Below are 16981 nucleotides of genomic sequence, written 5' to 3'. Positions count from 1 at the left end.
AAAAGCCATACTGAAAAGTAATACAAACTGGGACTGAACCATCTTGTCCACATGGTGTAGGCCAAACCATAGTAAGCCTGTCTATTCCATGATTTATTCCAGCAAATGTAGTTGATTTAATGGAGATATTTTAGAGAACTTCCATGTCTGGCAGCTGGAGAAGGCAGTGTGTCTATAGATAAATACTACTATATGGGGGAAAAATCTTATCCTGAATACTACACAGATTAGATAATAGCAATATGTTCTAAAATTAAGTCACTTGATTTAGATAAATGATGTAAATATTATTCACCTATATAGAAACATTTTTAGCAATAATTCTACAAAAGTGTTGTATGTGTAATTCAATACATAAAACCACATCATCCATATGTAGCTGTCAATGAGTCATCTCTTGAAGCGGAAGAAGTGGGGAACTAAGTAAAAGCGTAATACAGCAAACAATAAGTAGTAACTGAAAGACAGAGACAGTGTTGCATTAGTTTTAGGACTACCGTTGTGTGCCTCTGTTGAATTTAGAGGGAGAGATCCCTGGACACCCAAGAAAAAAAGAAATAAACTTAGAAACATTTTGTTTCAGAGACCTGAACTTAGAAGGGAGGGCTACTATGGGTTTGGGGTGGTGTGGGGGGAAGACTTTTGCAAGATCTGCAGTAGTGGAGCCAGTCAGATGTTCGCAATATATTGTTCACCAAGAAACTGAGCCTGAGAATTAGTAAGTTTTTTGGTGAATAACTTTGAATAATTAATTCTTCTGAGAAAACCACAATCTGTTCACTAAGCGTTCATGGGAAAAAAAGAAAAGAAAAGAAAAAAAACAAGGTGAATAATTCATTATGAATTATTTGACCGGTTTTAGCAATGAGATTCTAAATCTGTCCTCTTATGGATATTTACCTCATTAATACTATTTAGATACCAGACTTAGGGATAATTAAGATGATGCAATACTGTGTATCTAATATGACATTATTAATATTTTTATAAATACTTTGGAACTAATGCTTAATTTATTGTATTTTTAAAAGTCCTTGTGTATAAATTTAGAAGAACTGATTATCTTAGAATAATTAATGCAATAATAGGACATTCTTACATGAGAAGGAAGCCTTGACAACAGAGAGATCTAAATGTTTCAGATCTGCTGGGGTCTACTGTTATAACACATAGCTGAGTGGCCATTTCACCATCACTTGTGAGTTCTAGGCAATTTGAGGGAATGTCTAATCCTGAACTGAGAAACAGAATTTCCAGGGATAGGAAAGAAATCAGGTTTAAATCAGCACTCTTAATATTTAAAAATACAAACCAAAATAAACACAGAACAATTACTGTACAATAATTGAATAATGTTAGCAGACTGATTTCAGACCATTCTGCTACACCACCCAAGAATAACATAAGAACTAGTCGTTTAACTGCTCGATACACTATTTCTGTTCAAATACAAACACATTCTTTTAAATAAAGCTAATATTTTCTAATAATCCCTACAAATACCTGAGCAACTATCCAATTTCATTAGGTAAAGCTGCGGTTTCATGATACTTTGAACTGCTCCAAATTAGAGCTGCTAGGCTGTTTTCTGCCAAGTGCTTCAGCCTACACCCTTGCATCAGCAGTAGTGTTTGGATGATGCCATTCTCTCCCATCTTCCCACAGAGGTGAGCTGTTTCATGGCAGAATAGCTGCAGCCTGACAATAAAGATAGGCTGGTCCAAAAAAAAAAAAAAAAAAAAAAGAAAAAGAAAAAAAAAAAAAAGAAATAAGAAAAAGAAAAAAGAAAAAAGAAAATCCAAACCAAGAGAAAAAAGGAAGCCCATATCCAAAGAGATAATTTTGCTTCTTTTTTTCTGTTCCCCAAACTGGTTGCATGCTTCCCTGAGACTGGTATTAATCTGAACCTGTGAGGAAGCATATCTTACAAAATATACTCTTCTGGGTTAGCAGCAGGCCACTGAGTTGCAATAGATACACTTTAAAGTCAGATGAATGAAGGTGCCAGTACAAATGCTGGAGAAGAGCACAGCAAAGAAAGCTCAAGGGAAAGCAGTGGTAACATATGGCCAAAAGTAGGGTTTGCAGCAATCAACATTTAGATTGGCTTCGGCTCCAGTGGAACCACAGCCTTAGATTTACTGTAAATAAGATCTAATTCTGAAGGAACTTCTTCAAAACAAACATAAGGCAAGTCATTCCATACTCCTTCCCCAAAGAAAAATCAATTACAGTAATAGTAATAGTAACTTATTTCACCTAAAGTTTTTTCAGCCACATGGCACACAACGTGTGAGTTTACCAGCTTACTACATGTAGTGCTTAACTAAGTTTTATCTATGTAAGATTTAATCTGGCCCTGGAAAAAGGTATTTTAAAAACAAACAATTTCAAATTCAAAGCAATGTATTTTAGAAAGCATTTTCTTGTTTACTATGTGCAAATATAGATCACTTTATTTGAAACGTTGGTAAAAGTCTTGTGAAAGAATAGCTCTTGTGGATGAAATTTTCCATTTATATAATTCTGATTGTAATCCTCTTTTGCCTTTCTGCTGTATGTTAAGCACCGCAGTCTTCAGATTATGAGACTATTTACACTGTACACTCTGAATGTTTTTACTACTACTTCTACATCTTAATATAAAATCTGAAATTATCTAAAGACATGACTTCAAAACAGTGTTTTTTTATGTACTGCATACAAACATATGCAATATATGTCTAGTAAATATAAAAGAGACAGTCCACAGAATTTCACAGTTACATGTTATTATAAAATTTATTTCTACTAATAAATAAATCAAAATTATCATAGCAGTATTTTGGCATAAATTAAAAGTTTATGCAGGTGGGATTTGGCTACATCTTTCCTCTTCACTCCAGTCATTCAATTGTGTATCAGATCTGGGAATTTTCTTCTTATTATTCAAATTAGTTTCTTTTGTTTGTATGTTTTGTTTTTAATCTTCAGTGAATTTCCTACCTGGAGTTAAAGACTGACTAATCTCTGCCAATTCTATCTGCCATAGCATGCAAAGATATGATGTTCCCCATTTTATTTTGTTCCACTTTGTATAAAAGAAAGAATTTATATAAAAAACAAGAGAGTGGTTTTATATGACTAATATCTATGCTGCTGTAGCTATTATTGTAGCTAAAGTATTTTATTGTAGTTAGTCTAATGCTCATTTGTAATAACTTCAGGAAAAAATATGATGCTGTAAATGAGATTAAGGATTGGATGGATCAGATCTCATAAAAAAAATATATTTTCAAGCTAGCAGTAGAAAACATGGATACAGGAACAACCTTAGCAGGATTTATAGTCATCAGTTCTTGCCAGCTACTCTTTTCCTAAGGTCTGGGAAAAGCACCAAAGCAGATCTTACACCAACATCTTTCTGTATTACTGATGGGTTGCTAAATGAATTACTATTGCTCTGCCCTACCAGAACAGACATTTTCTATCTTTAGGCTGGGTCTTAAAAAGATAAGCTCCTTGCTGCTGTTCTGTGGTTTCCTTGACCACAAATAGAGAGATCAGAATGAAAGATTCACAGAAATAAGTAGCAAGTCCGGATGGATAGAATGCTGAAGTCACTCCTAAAAAAGGTACATCATGTTGACTAACAGTGAAAGATCTAAATATAAAAATCAAAACAAACCAACCAAAAACTAACCAGAAACTTACTAATAATGAAGTTATCTACCAACTCCTCCTATTCTAGTCTATAAAGATTCCAGTAGTTTGCTAACTCCCAGGATTTGTGATGGGTTATACTGAGAACCTCAGCTTCCATTAAATCAAACCAGAACATGGTTTTCACACAAACAACTTAAAGCTTACCTTTAAAAAAATAGTGATGACTTTGTTGCAAAAACCTGAGAGTATTAGGAATGAAAACATATCTCTTTTGGTCACTCACTGTAATATCTCTGGTAATAAATCGAGTCCATAAAAGTGCAGAAGAAAATATCTTGGGGTTAGACTAACCTAATTATCTTATATACACATCAAATTTCACAAGTCCTTTAAGAGTATGTAATTAGCCTTTTGCACTATATTTAACCAGACATACTAGGAACTATGATGTTGTGTTATTTCCATGAAGTGTGGAGAGCTTGCAATGGAGAATATGATTGTGTTTATTAAGTCTCGTGTTCCTTTAACATAAAAAATTTTTAAAGATCGCATAAATACAGACACTATGTGCTAATTATGTCACTAATAAAACACATTTACAGTTTTTGAAAGAAAAAGATTGTTAGCATTTTACTATTTTTAAGATTATTTATTTTCTAATTAATTTAGTTGTTTTAGTCTGTAGTCTGATTTCTTTCACAAGGCTTTAAAACTTCTACTGTGGCACAAAGAACAGCATATACCTTATGAAAGAGTAAGCTCAGAAACGCTGATGTTGACACATATTAACACGATAGCAGGACTGAAAATTAAGACATACTGCTGTCATCCTATGAGGAGCTATCAGAAAAGGGAAACTGTATTTTTTTTTATGAAGATAACAGCCTTTCATTTGTTACTTGCATCTGTATTGTTTCTTAAAGCCAGGACCTCATCATGTACTTAAGCGTTATGTTCTCTCAAAATGACAATATTCTTTCAGCAATATTTTTCTTTCTTCTCCTTTTTGGAGAAAGAAGGGTAAAATAGCTACAAATGATTAATGTGAAAACTTTATCAACTTCAGACAAAAGGATCTTAATTTTTCATGATGAGATTTCCTTAAAGATTCATGACATCTGTTCTGTAAAGAGTAAGCACAAGTTTTCTCCAGATAAAAGCTTTGTTCAAGCACTGTAACTTTAATTCAGTAATAGAGAAGGACTAGGAACTTGCAAATATATTTAAATTGAGTAGTAGATGATATAGAGGAGATCTTAGAGATGCCTCAGTCTGCATCGTGTGTTTCCTAATTGAACAGTTTACTTCTGAATATAAATCTTAGATTCTTCAAGATTAAAGAGAGTCTCACCATGTAAATACTATGAATGATTTTGTTAGTGTTTGCCTAATACTAAACAAGATGATTTACCATGAACGATAAAGACTGTGAGATCATTTTTACACTCTCATACAAAAACTCTCCATAAAATAGTTTGTATTTCATTGCCTAGTTTAAGTATGCCAAGAAGCACTTTCATTCATCTTTGTTCAAGTCCGAATACACAGATTAAAATCAATGAGACCGGGTTCTACTGCTCTAAGACTGAACATTTAGGTTTGAATAGCAGTTACTGTACAAGCAGCCTCACTTAAAAAGAAAAATACAAGGAAATTCTGGATCCATAATTCACTCTCCACCTTCCGACCCTACCAACCGCCATATTAGTGTGCCCCCACCAAAATACCAGCTTGTGTTTACAGTTTCATTTCTCCTGATGGTGGATGGGCGCGTGTACACGCACTCGCTCTATGCGCACTCAATAGGATCATGATCTGGAGAGCTGAAAATGTAAACACAAGCTGGTATTGTGGTGTGACTAGCGGTTTGTGGTTTCTTTGTTTGAATATTTCAAAAATGGCACACTGGCCAGAACTAAAAAGAAAAGCAGAACTGTTGTTTGTCTGAAACTTTGATGGTCCCAGTATTCATATTTCAGGTAGGTAAAAAAGGGCAGTAGAATTTGAAGATGATTTTCAACACTTATTTTTCAAATCATCAACTACACTTAAGTACAGGAATTCTGTTTAGAGGGACAGGTAATACATACTTTGGCCTCAATTACATATAATGAAGAATGAAGCAAATGAAAAAGATTGACTTGATGAAAAGACTACGAGTCTAAAACCCCATCCTCTATTTTCTGGGTATATCTTTCAGTCTTGAGAAAATGAATGACCTCTTCATGCAAACAGTGTTTTACTACATTTCTGAACTCTGAGGTGAAGGGGAAGGGGAAGGGAAAAGTGAAATTGTACATATGAGGTACTAGATTATATCTGGTTATATTATCATGTCACACTTAAAACATCTTTAAATTTTAAATAAGCTTATTACAAGTAGAGTTTTGAAGTAGGAATTTTGTCTGATCATTTATTTAATCACAGTTGCAAACACTTTCTAGCACCAATTGAACTTACTGTTCATACTCATCCCTGAGTATTTGATTTAAATAACAGCTAAAAGTACAATTTAAGAAAAGAATGGAAGAAGAGCAGTCTTCTTGAAATAGTGGGAAAAAGTCCAGAAGACCCACTGGTATTAGCACTACAACTCTAGATCCAAGGAAGAGGGACAGATCTGCTACACTAGTATTCTATGCAAGAATACCAGTATTATTCTTAAACAAACTCAGAGCTCACGAAAAGAGCATCTGGTTTATAAATACTTATCAGTCCCATATGCTATAAGCATATCTATCACATAAAAAGCAGGAAATTCTTTCATAAATTCTGTGATATTACCTTACATCCAAAATCACAAAATAATAACACTGATTTTTTCAGCTCAAAAATTCTTCTGTGTCTATGTTAGAAACATTCGTTTGCTTTACACAAACTGCACAACTGCAATGCCATCATAAGGTAGAACATCTTGCTTCTTTTTAATACATTACTCTATATAAGCACCCTCACAAAGACAGCTTGTGAGCATTTCACAAATTATAATAATGGAACCACCTACATGTATATCAGTGCTGACAGATCTGGATCATCTTATTTTCACCTGCAGTAAGTTCAGACTCAGCTGAAAACTAAATTATACAATGAACAGCTTTGTTGTAGGAATATGCATGGCCTTATTTTCCATCACCATTTGCAGAATAAATGCGTGCAGCTTACATAGATACATAATATATATGGTAATAAACAATAATGAACCTGTAATCTACGTTATTTTTTATCAGAATGAGCTGTAAAGTTAATCACTTTTTTTTTACATGTTACACTATGTGTTTCTACTGTCTGATATACAGCTGTTTAGTAGCCATTACTTGCAATAGTTTAATATCCAAAAAGTAAAATATTGTATGTAAAAAGACCTTGCTATCAGTTGATAATACTATTAGGATACCTATAGAATTCAGTATCACAAATTAGATAAAGAATTAACTAAAGGAGAATTTAGCATCCAGCTATTACACAGAAAACTGTCAAATTTTGATGACCGTTTATAGTCAGGACCTCTGTTATATGCTCTTCTGACACATAGTAGCAGTTCTGGTTTGAAATAAGAGGACTGTCAGTTGAGCTGATAACACCACTCTGGAAGTTCGGACCTTTAAAGATCAAAAGAGATCAAATACAACGAATAAGACCAAATGCTGGTCTCATCCCTTGGACATTTAAGAAGAATTTATGAACGATTGGCTTGAATCACATAGAATGTTTGTAACTCTCATGAAAGAATGTCGAAATATACACAGCATTTCCCAATGCTTGAAGGCCTATCTTTTTCTAAAGAAATATAAATATATACTCCATGCAAGCATGAAATAAATGTGTGCAACACTACATAATATTACGTGCCTTCGCCTCCTACGGATATCAGTCACTGTAAAATTAAATAAAGCTAGCATTCCTTAGTAAGCTTTATGAAATGGCATTTAGCATTCCTTGCTTCTACAAAAAAAGAAAAAAATAATGCCCACCCTGCTTATTTAACTGGCAAGATGACAAAGACCTCAAAAGGCAATAGAGACTGTATGCCCAAATTTAGGCAGAGGAGACTCTTCCTCCTTAAAAATACCACTTCATTTAAAATATGTGAGATAGCTCCTTCCTCTGTGATAAGGAATACTTGGTATTGCTGTATTTTTCTCAATTTATATAGTGAAACATAATTCAAGAATCAACAAGAAACAAAACTTACCTATACTACAACATTTCATTAAAATAAAATAATCTTATTTTAAGTCATTTGTTACATGAATATAATCCACATCATTCAAATCTATCTGAAGCCAATTTTAAATTACAAGGGATGTAAGAAGACTAGCTAGAATTTTACTGGTAGGAAATGAATAAAATTTAACATATGTTTGGGAAATGAAAGGAAGAACTGGAAGAATTCAGGAAGACCTGAAAGAAGTGCTATATAAATTAAAAGGCCTAAACCATACTACTACTGTAAATAGCCCACCAACTATAAATCTAACAGCTGTTTGAAAACTAACTGCAGTATTAAGAGTACTTTCAAATAACAGGAAACATGATTATTTTCACACAGCAGGCAGTCTATGCTTATCCTTATTATCCTTATGCTTTTAGGACAGTAAGGAAGGTTTGCATTTATAAAATTCTTGGTTATTTAAGTGTTTGTGTATATAAAAATGTTTTTTTACAGAAATATAACGAACTGGATTGGACAACTGGCACGCTGTCAGCCAGATGCAAATCTATGGTAGCTTCAAATAGTTTTCTCAAATATTGAAAGTAGAACACATTTCCTTAAAAACGTGTGCTCTGCAGAGGGTCAGAAGATGCGGTTTAAAAGACCAGGGCTGTACATTCAGAATTGACTATTTTAGTGTTTGGTAGTCACATGTGATGACTGGAACTGAGAGTCATTTTTCTCTTACTTGCTTGCAAAACAAAACCAAAAGAATGTATGGAGAAAAGCTGAATGAGCTGGCTTTAATATTTCTCCAGTGGGATGAAGATCTCTAATGTCACTGCTTACATATATACCATTAAGAATACACTGTGCTACTTTCTATTAAAAAAGAATGGAGCTAGCTTAACAACCATTCATTTAAGGAGTGGCTGAGTATTGCTACTACTACAAAATCTTAGATCCATCAGTAGGAACAAATAAAGTCAGAAGATAATGTACGGCACAAAATTTGACCTCTAAAAACATTTGTAAAGTTATCCTATTTTTCACAGAGTTAGCCATATTCCACTGAGTTAATGAATTCAGATACTGAGCATTTGACCTGCATTTTTAAAAGTAATTAGCAGCTCCAGTTACCTGAAAGATGAAGTTAAGGATGAGCAGTTGGATTTATATCAGTGCATTTCTAATTAAAAGTGATGTTATTTACAGCCGGGCAATAGAAGTCTTAAGCATCTGTGCTGATAAAGATATATATACAACAATGGATTCATGATTATTTAAAGGCAATTCACAGTTGCTGAAAGAATGAGAGAAGAGCAGTGAACACAAAAGATAACTGTTAGATAGATGAGATCATTGCTCTTGGTTGAGTTTATTTTTCAAGTAGCCTGGAAATCTATCACTTAATTAATTCCTAAATTCAGTTTTTGTGGAGAAAGGAAGTGTCCTCTCATTACTGAATATAAAACTGAAATGAAAGGAGCAAATAACTATATTAGTTCACTGGACAAATGCTGAAAGGGGTAATGAAGAAAAGCTAAAGCTGTGGGAATTTTAAGTAGACAAACACTAGATGAAATTCCAAAGCTCCTAAAAGACACAGAAATACTACTATAAGGCTGCCATAAAGCAGTTTTCTGGGAGCATAATTACTGTATGAAAAAGGTTTTTTTTAGACTATCAACTGCATTTATTCCACCAAAATTTCAAGTTGCACACACTCTAAATGGATTACCATACCATATCTCAGATACTTAAACACTGTAGCATTGTGCCCTATACATGAGAATTACTCAAAGACTCCAAAGAACTTTAGAAGCACCGATGTCACAGCTGTGATCTGCGAAGTATCTGGACTAATTCTTAATCGTTGCACAGGACTTCTAAAGGAATTTGTAAATGGCAATTAAGAATAGTGAGGTCTCAACATTAGTATCAATAAATCAATCAACATGTATGACATACTTAAACAATTCCACTGGATTTTGTTCAAGACTCCACTAGCTAAAAGAGATTAAAAGTACTGCCTGGAACTGATAGACAGAGTTTGCTGAACTAAAACAAGAGCAAAAAAGAAATTTGAAGGTTTCACTGAGTATCAAAACAGACAATTAAAAAGACAATCAGACAGCAGATACTGAAGTCTCTTCTTGGACTTTGAAAACTAGTCATTAATAGCGAATTATGACATTCTGTAGGCTATGAAGGATAGATTAGTGTGGTGGATTAACCAATGGAACAAGACAAGCCTGTAGTCTTAACACAAGATGTTTCCATGCCGTGTTACTTCAAATACATTATAGTTAAAAAGCTCAAACATATATAACAGACAAGTATGCGAACTGTCTTCATTACAGTTCACATCGTGTTTTGTATTGAATTCCATTTTTACAGCCACGTAAGTCCAGCAATACAATAACTTTTTAAAACTTCAAAAATATTAACTTTTAATTATCTATTTCCATATCTTTAATTACAGCAAAGCTTTTGTATTTACTTTCACCTTGAACACTCTGCTCATCTCCATGATATTTTACCTATCTGGATTTAGCCTCATTGTTACCAGTTAAACAACACTGAGTGCAGTCACAGTTAGCACTTCAGTAACAAGGACAAACAAGGAACTCCCGTTCACTCTTTTTATCAGAACAAATAAATCTGAATTAAAATAAAGTAAAATTTAATTTAAATTAACTTTCCTTTAGCATAAACAATTCAAGGAACAGATCAATGATGCCTAAAATATCTGGTACTGAGACTGATGCCATCAATCCTTAGGAACCAGAAAGACAAACATGCAAATCTTTTCACAAAAAGTCCTATGTACACATGCAATATTTGCATAAAAAGATATTCAAGTTTGTTTATATTACCAATAAAAATCAGACAAGGATGAAAATGTTCACATCCTACCTTTGCAGAGGAAAGGCTTTAGGTTCAGCTGGTGCCTGGAATGCACTCAGGACCTAAAAAAAGATATTAAAATAATTTTTTTTAGTAATTCAAGCTAAAAAAATAGAACACTCAACACTACTCTAAATGCAGGATAAAAACAAGCAAACAAACCTGGAGGCAAATAAATTTAAAAGAAAAAAGGATGAAATTAGAAATTTCGGCATTAGTAAGGGAGTTTCCTTGGTTTATTTCTGCAGTGGAGAATAAAATTGCCACCACATGGTCTCAAACACGTAGGTCTCCAAATACCAACTGCTACAACTTGTAATTAAAGTTAATTTATAGCCTCTAATCAATTGAATCAAGATAGCTAGTGAGATGAGATAAATTGCTACTGTATTTATTTATGGCAGACAGCCAATGTAACTAAAATAGACATCTTGCCTTACCTGAGTAGTTTATTGTCAGATGCAAATACTCTGTCTATCCAAATTACCTGCCTACTTGGCAGAATACAAACATAAAAAATATTATTTTAACCAATTTAGATATGACAAGAAGCAATGAGAAAGATCCCTTTCTGTACACTTTCATTATTGTGGTCAACACATAGAACAAGATATGATGACAACTTTACAAATTGTGTGTAGTCAAGAAGCAATTCTGCTTTTCAACTTTTCCTTCCACCAGTGACTCATACCATAAAAAGCTGAAGTGACTGATGTGTGATGTGTATGTTTAGTCAATAAAGTAACTATTTTCTAAATGAAATGAGAAGGAGAAATATCTATCTTTAGCTAGTTAGATATTAATAATTTGCATTATCTCAGAAAAATTTGCAACCACAATGAAGAGGACCCATAAAGTCATAAAAGCATAGCAGAGAATTCTATCAAGGAGGACAAGGAAGAAACAGGCAAAGCAATAATGGGGGAAAATGCCACTGGATGTATCTGAATGTGCTCCAAGGACTGAAAAAACCCTAATGAGAAAAGATCAGAATAATTATAGTAATACCTTCCATGACTCTGAAGATGAAGACTACTAGAAATTGACAAATTTAGTTTATATGTTAGATACATTAATGTTATCCTGTTTCTATTTAAATAGAAAGGACAAATTCATTCACTTCCTAACAGTGTTAATAAAAAATAATGGACAGAACCATGTTTTGTACAGGCACCAAGACTCCAAAGCTACTTTATTCTCTGCTACATCACTGCAATTATTAATGCAGTCTCCACAGATATAACTTACGTGGAGCGATGAATATGTAGCAATTCTTTATTACTTTTGTGTCATTAGAGAATTTCCAAAATCCACAAATTGCCCCTCTGCTTGTGATACAGTTTCAAATGAAAAGGTTTGGGCCCAGCAGAAAAGTTTTATTTTTATTTTTATTTTTATTTTTATTTTTATTTTTATTTTTATTTTTATTTTTATTTTTATTTTTATTTTTATTTTTATTTTTATTTTTATTTAACAATACCATCCTGATCATCCCTTTAAAAATACCATTATAGTGACTTTCAGTGTTGTCACCACTGTTATGTTTCCCAATAGTACAAATACTGATCACTTTTCTTTAGCTTATCTCTATAAGTTGAGTTGAGAGCAATCTATTTTCTGCAAAATGGCTGCTTTCATTGTATACAGGACACTGAACCTCTTGTGTGGGACCTTTTCACCATGTTGTGATTGATTTTACATTTATTGAAAACAAGTCTGGTCTCTGCCATTTGTTTACCCTTGTATTTTCTCTTTATGCTTTGGTATGCATTTTTAATTAGATAGACTCCAGTTCCTTCCCCACTAGCTAACACTTTTATTTGGGAAGCAGTCTTTACTAGCCCTGCAAATATCCTCTGTTCTTTGCAATGTCAAGTCCTTTTCTCACCTTGCTTTGACTTGGTTATCACTTATATCACAAGTAATTCATCCATCTGTTAACTGCTCCAATTCACATTACTTGGCTTTATTTTAAAGATCTTAACAATGGTCAATGGTCTCATCTGGCAGCTGGTTTCTTGTAAAAAATGTGCCTTTCCCAAGCGACATTCTTGTGAGGATCAAAATATTCACTGAATGGGGCTTATCTAGCAGTTTACAGGTCCCTCAGGCTCTCCATAGAACATATTGTATATACCCAGTGCTTTGGGCATGCCATGTGTAGTAATGTAGAGGACCTCACCTTCTTCAATCTTATTTCACTCTTCTCCAGCTTTCTGACATGTTTTCATACCGCGGGATACTTTTTGGAAGGAAAAATAAAGGCATATACTGAGCATCTACACGATGCATGTTTAAGTTTGGATCAGGAGCCTTTAAAGCCTCGATTGTCTCTACTTGGATGTTTTGATTTGCTGTCCTTATCTCTCTTGGGAGCACTAAAACTGGATTCTTTCACATGAATAACTGCGGACCAGGAACATGCCTAACATACTTCAGTTGCAAATGCTCATTCACTTCATGGGTTGAATCTAGAGATATCCAAGGGAAAAAAAAAAAAGGCTGACAAAAATATTGTGTTGCCTGTTGAGACCTACCAATTTATTCATACTACTCTGTACTACTTCCTGATGCAGAGCCACTGAAATGACTGAAATAGTCAATTTCTTAGCTCTTCCTTCCTGACACTGACACAAAGCATTGTACCAGCTACAGAGCATTTTGTAAGGGAATGTTTCAGTTCAACTACAAGAACATCTTAAGCGCTAAAGGAAGTGTAAAATTTATTTTTATTGTGTTGCAAATAAGGGGAAAAACTCCCACTGAATAAAAAGGAAAAAAAAAGAAAAAGTTGAACATTGCTCCATCCCACAGTAATCCAGAAAAAAACCACAGTATGTCCACTTTACACGCCACCTTTCTCTTAATTTGCAGTCTTCAATTTACAGTCTTCTACGCAGTTATTTAAATAATCTGTCTCTCACAGAGTAGCACCTTTGCAATTGCCAGGGACACAAACCCACTCCTCTGTTGTCTCATGAAAATTTTCCATAGACACCCCCAACACGAGCATTTCCAGCAAGACTGATTTTTTCTTGGCCTTATCTTCTCCAGATGGTTTGTAGATAGTTCTCACAACTCAGCCACTTTAAATAGACATAAAAAGACAAAAGTCCAGTTTACTGTAGAACAGTAGATGAGATTTGTATTGACTCCTGAATGCAGAAACTTTCAATATAAACAGTATCTTTTGGCTCTGACATTTTGGGGGAGTTATATTGCATACAGCAGTGAATCCTTGCATTCTTAGTATTCTTTACCTTCTAAATCGAAATGGGTGATATCCAAATACATTGCTACCATTCTTCTCACTCAAAATTATGCTGGGTTTATTCTTGTCATAATTTAATGGGCAAGCCTGTATTGTTGAAAAGATGAAAATAGTGGGTGTTTTTTTGTTGTTATTATTTTGTTTTTCTGGTTTCAATTAATCATATGCTTTACGATTAATGGAGCTTTTTCAAACCTCTATCAGCATTCTGTAGCTGACTGTAGAATGTTGAGATGACTGTAAAAAGCGTTCTCACTTTTGTTTACTGTCTTTAACCTATATTCTAGTAAAATTTAATTCATTGTCTGTGACAAGACCTCTTATTAGTCTGCATGCATCAAAGAGTTGTTCAGGCATTTCACAAGCTGTTGTGGATGTCACAGAGGTCATCATAAGCACTTCTAACCATTTTGAGTGCTCGCCAAGTATGACAGAAGAAATAATTTCCCCACATACAGATTTGCCAAATCCTCATGTACAGAGCTCCAGTCCAGGGTAAAAACCTGCAGTTTAAAAACCTCCAATTCCTCTATTCTTATTTATTCAGTGTTTGACTACCAAACATGGTTTGTAGCTAAACAAACCAACAGAGAAAAAGCAAGTGTGTTTCTTCTAACTTATTTCCTCACGAGGTTGAAGTCAGGTCTCTTACTCTGCAGTACACATGTATTTCCTGTGCTCTATTTTATATTCTTAAATAGCAGCGTACTCGTTCAAAACTCCAATGTCTCATCCAGTTCTACAGTATACATTGTATTCTAATTCCAGACATTATATATATATACAATATACAATTATTCTAACAAACTTCAAATTCTAGCACAAAAACTGTGGCCAATCTCCCAGTGTACCCTCTCACGTCCTATAGATAACACCACAATTTTGTCACTCAGCTCTGTAAAATTAAAGCCATTAATTACAGAGCAGCAGGATTACTGCTTTAACTAAATCAACTACTGCTGCTTTAACTAAATCACAGACCTGGTGGAAAACCACATTCCACATAAACCGGAAACTGGGCAATAATGGTGTGTGATCTCTTAGCAAGTCTGATCATTGTTGGTCGCTTTAGTAGTATAGTAAGGACAGGAAGGTATGAGGAAAACTGGACTAGTGACCTCCATCCAAGTAATAAAAATGAAAAGAACAAAGCCTGAGTGTTCTAATCCAGCACTTCATTACAGCAAAATAATAGATATAAATGTTCTGTAGATTAGCACTGGTTAGACAAAAACAATGAGGGATTTAGTATCATGCAAGAGAGTGCCCTTCAGATTAAATGACAATTTGGAAGTGTTTAACAACATATGGTCTCTTTTCTTTGACATATATGATTAAGAATATATCTTTTTTATATCAAAATATAAAATACCATCTGTTGTAAGTACCAAAGATGATACTGGCTCTATATATCCAATTAATTCACTATACTTTTTAATGTAAATATTTCTTCTATTTTCTCCTTTTTTTCTTCTTCTCTAAGTATATTATTTATAAAATTTCAATAAATGTATGTTTTATGAGAGTCAATACTGTGACGTGAAATGTAATTAAGAATAACAATGAAAGTCTGTTCCACTTTCTATTTCAAAGAAGGCCCAAATCTTCAGATGGTTTGAACTGACAGAACTCATTCAAATCAGTGGGTACAGGTGAAGTACAAAGACCTGACTACGTTGCTTTTCCTTGCTATGTGTGTTAAACCAGTGGGATGCTCCCACTTCTAAAGAATTTTGTAGATATTTTTTCTTCTGGAACTGCAACGTTCCATAAAGACACACGTATGTGGAGCAAAAAATAAAATGCAATCAGTGTCTCTTACTAAGGTGACAGAATTTCAGTTAACTGCAAGAATAAAATGATGAAAATGCCGTGCAAATTAGGAAAATATAAAATGTATTTCAATACTTACCTCATCAATGTAATCTAAAATAAAAGTTTTTGATTGTTATGACTTTCAAAGACATTTAAATACTCCAAAGTCTCAAAGTATTAAGAACAAGATGGGAGCAGCTTGGATTTTCCAAGTAAAATAATAAAAGATGTAAAACCATCCCTGAATGAGTTTAAAAACCATTTGGATGTGGTGCTCAAGAACAGGATTTAGTGGAGGGCTGAAATGAGTTAGGGAAGTACAGTTCAGTTGCAGTTGGACATGATGATCTTTAAGGTCTTTTTCAACCTCAGAAATTCTATGATTCTATATCTTCTTCTGTGTGAGACACACACACACACATACTCTGGTTTTGTTTTGTTTTTTTGTTTTTCCCCTGAATAACCCGGCTGTGATTGCAATGACAAAATGCACTGACAGGTTTTGCCTTAATAGTATGTACAAGAGATGACAGATTTGTGGTATAAGCTACATTTCAATTCTTTATCTTTCTAAGGCTTTTTGGGGAATTTTAACTCTAGCAATTCTCTCAGCCTAGCAAAGATCTGAAAAGAGATAAAAGAGACTATGATAAGAATATTGCTTTTCAGAAAGATTGCCCTCTTACAGAGCAGAATAGTAGGTATGATTTTAATGGAGTTTTTATCTCTTTTCAATCACTTTACACACTGCAGTATAAAAACCTAAGATTTTCAAAGAGGCAAATGTGCCATGGAAGGGGTAACTGTATCTGGCTGAAGTGTAATTTATAACACAGTACCTTTGCACTTGCTTCCCCGCAACCATCTGTGAGTGTAAAGTGCTGACCATCTTCTGATTTCACATTCTCAATCCTTAAAGGAGCTTCAGAACCAAGCCGTAATGCTGTTCTTGGTCATTCATTGTGGAAACACAAGAAATTGCCTTTTATGTTCTTCAGTTGCTCAACTATTAACCATATATAAATATGCACTTTAAAAAAAGTATTGATCTCTTCAGAGTAAGTTCCTGAGACATTTAGATCTGGCACAGTCACATATTATGAGAAGAATTATTTCCTCAGCTTTGCATTTTCCTCTTTCCATTTGCCAATCTTTTTGCTGTTGTTTGTTTTTCTCTCATGTACCAT

This window comes from Coturnix japonica, chromosome 7 (genome assembly GCF_054131305.1).
Source record: "Coturnix japonica strain WE chromosome 7, WE-NBRP24, whole genome shotgun sequence".
Lineage (NCBI taxonomy): Eukaryota > Metazoa > Chordata > Aves > Galliformes > Phasianidae > Coturnix > Coturnix japonica.
Note: the sequence above shows the minus strand (reverse complement) of the source record.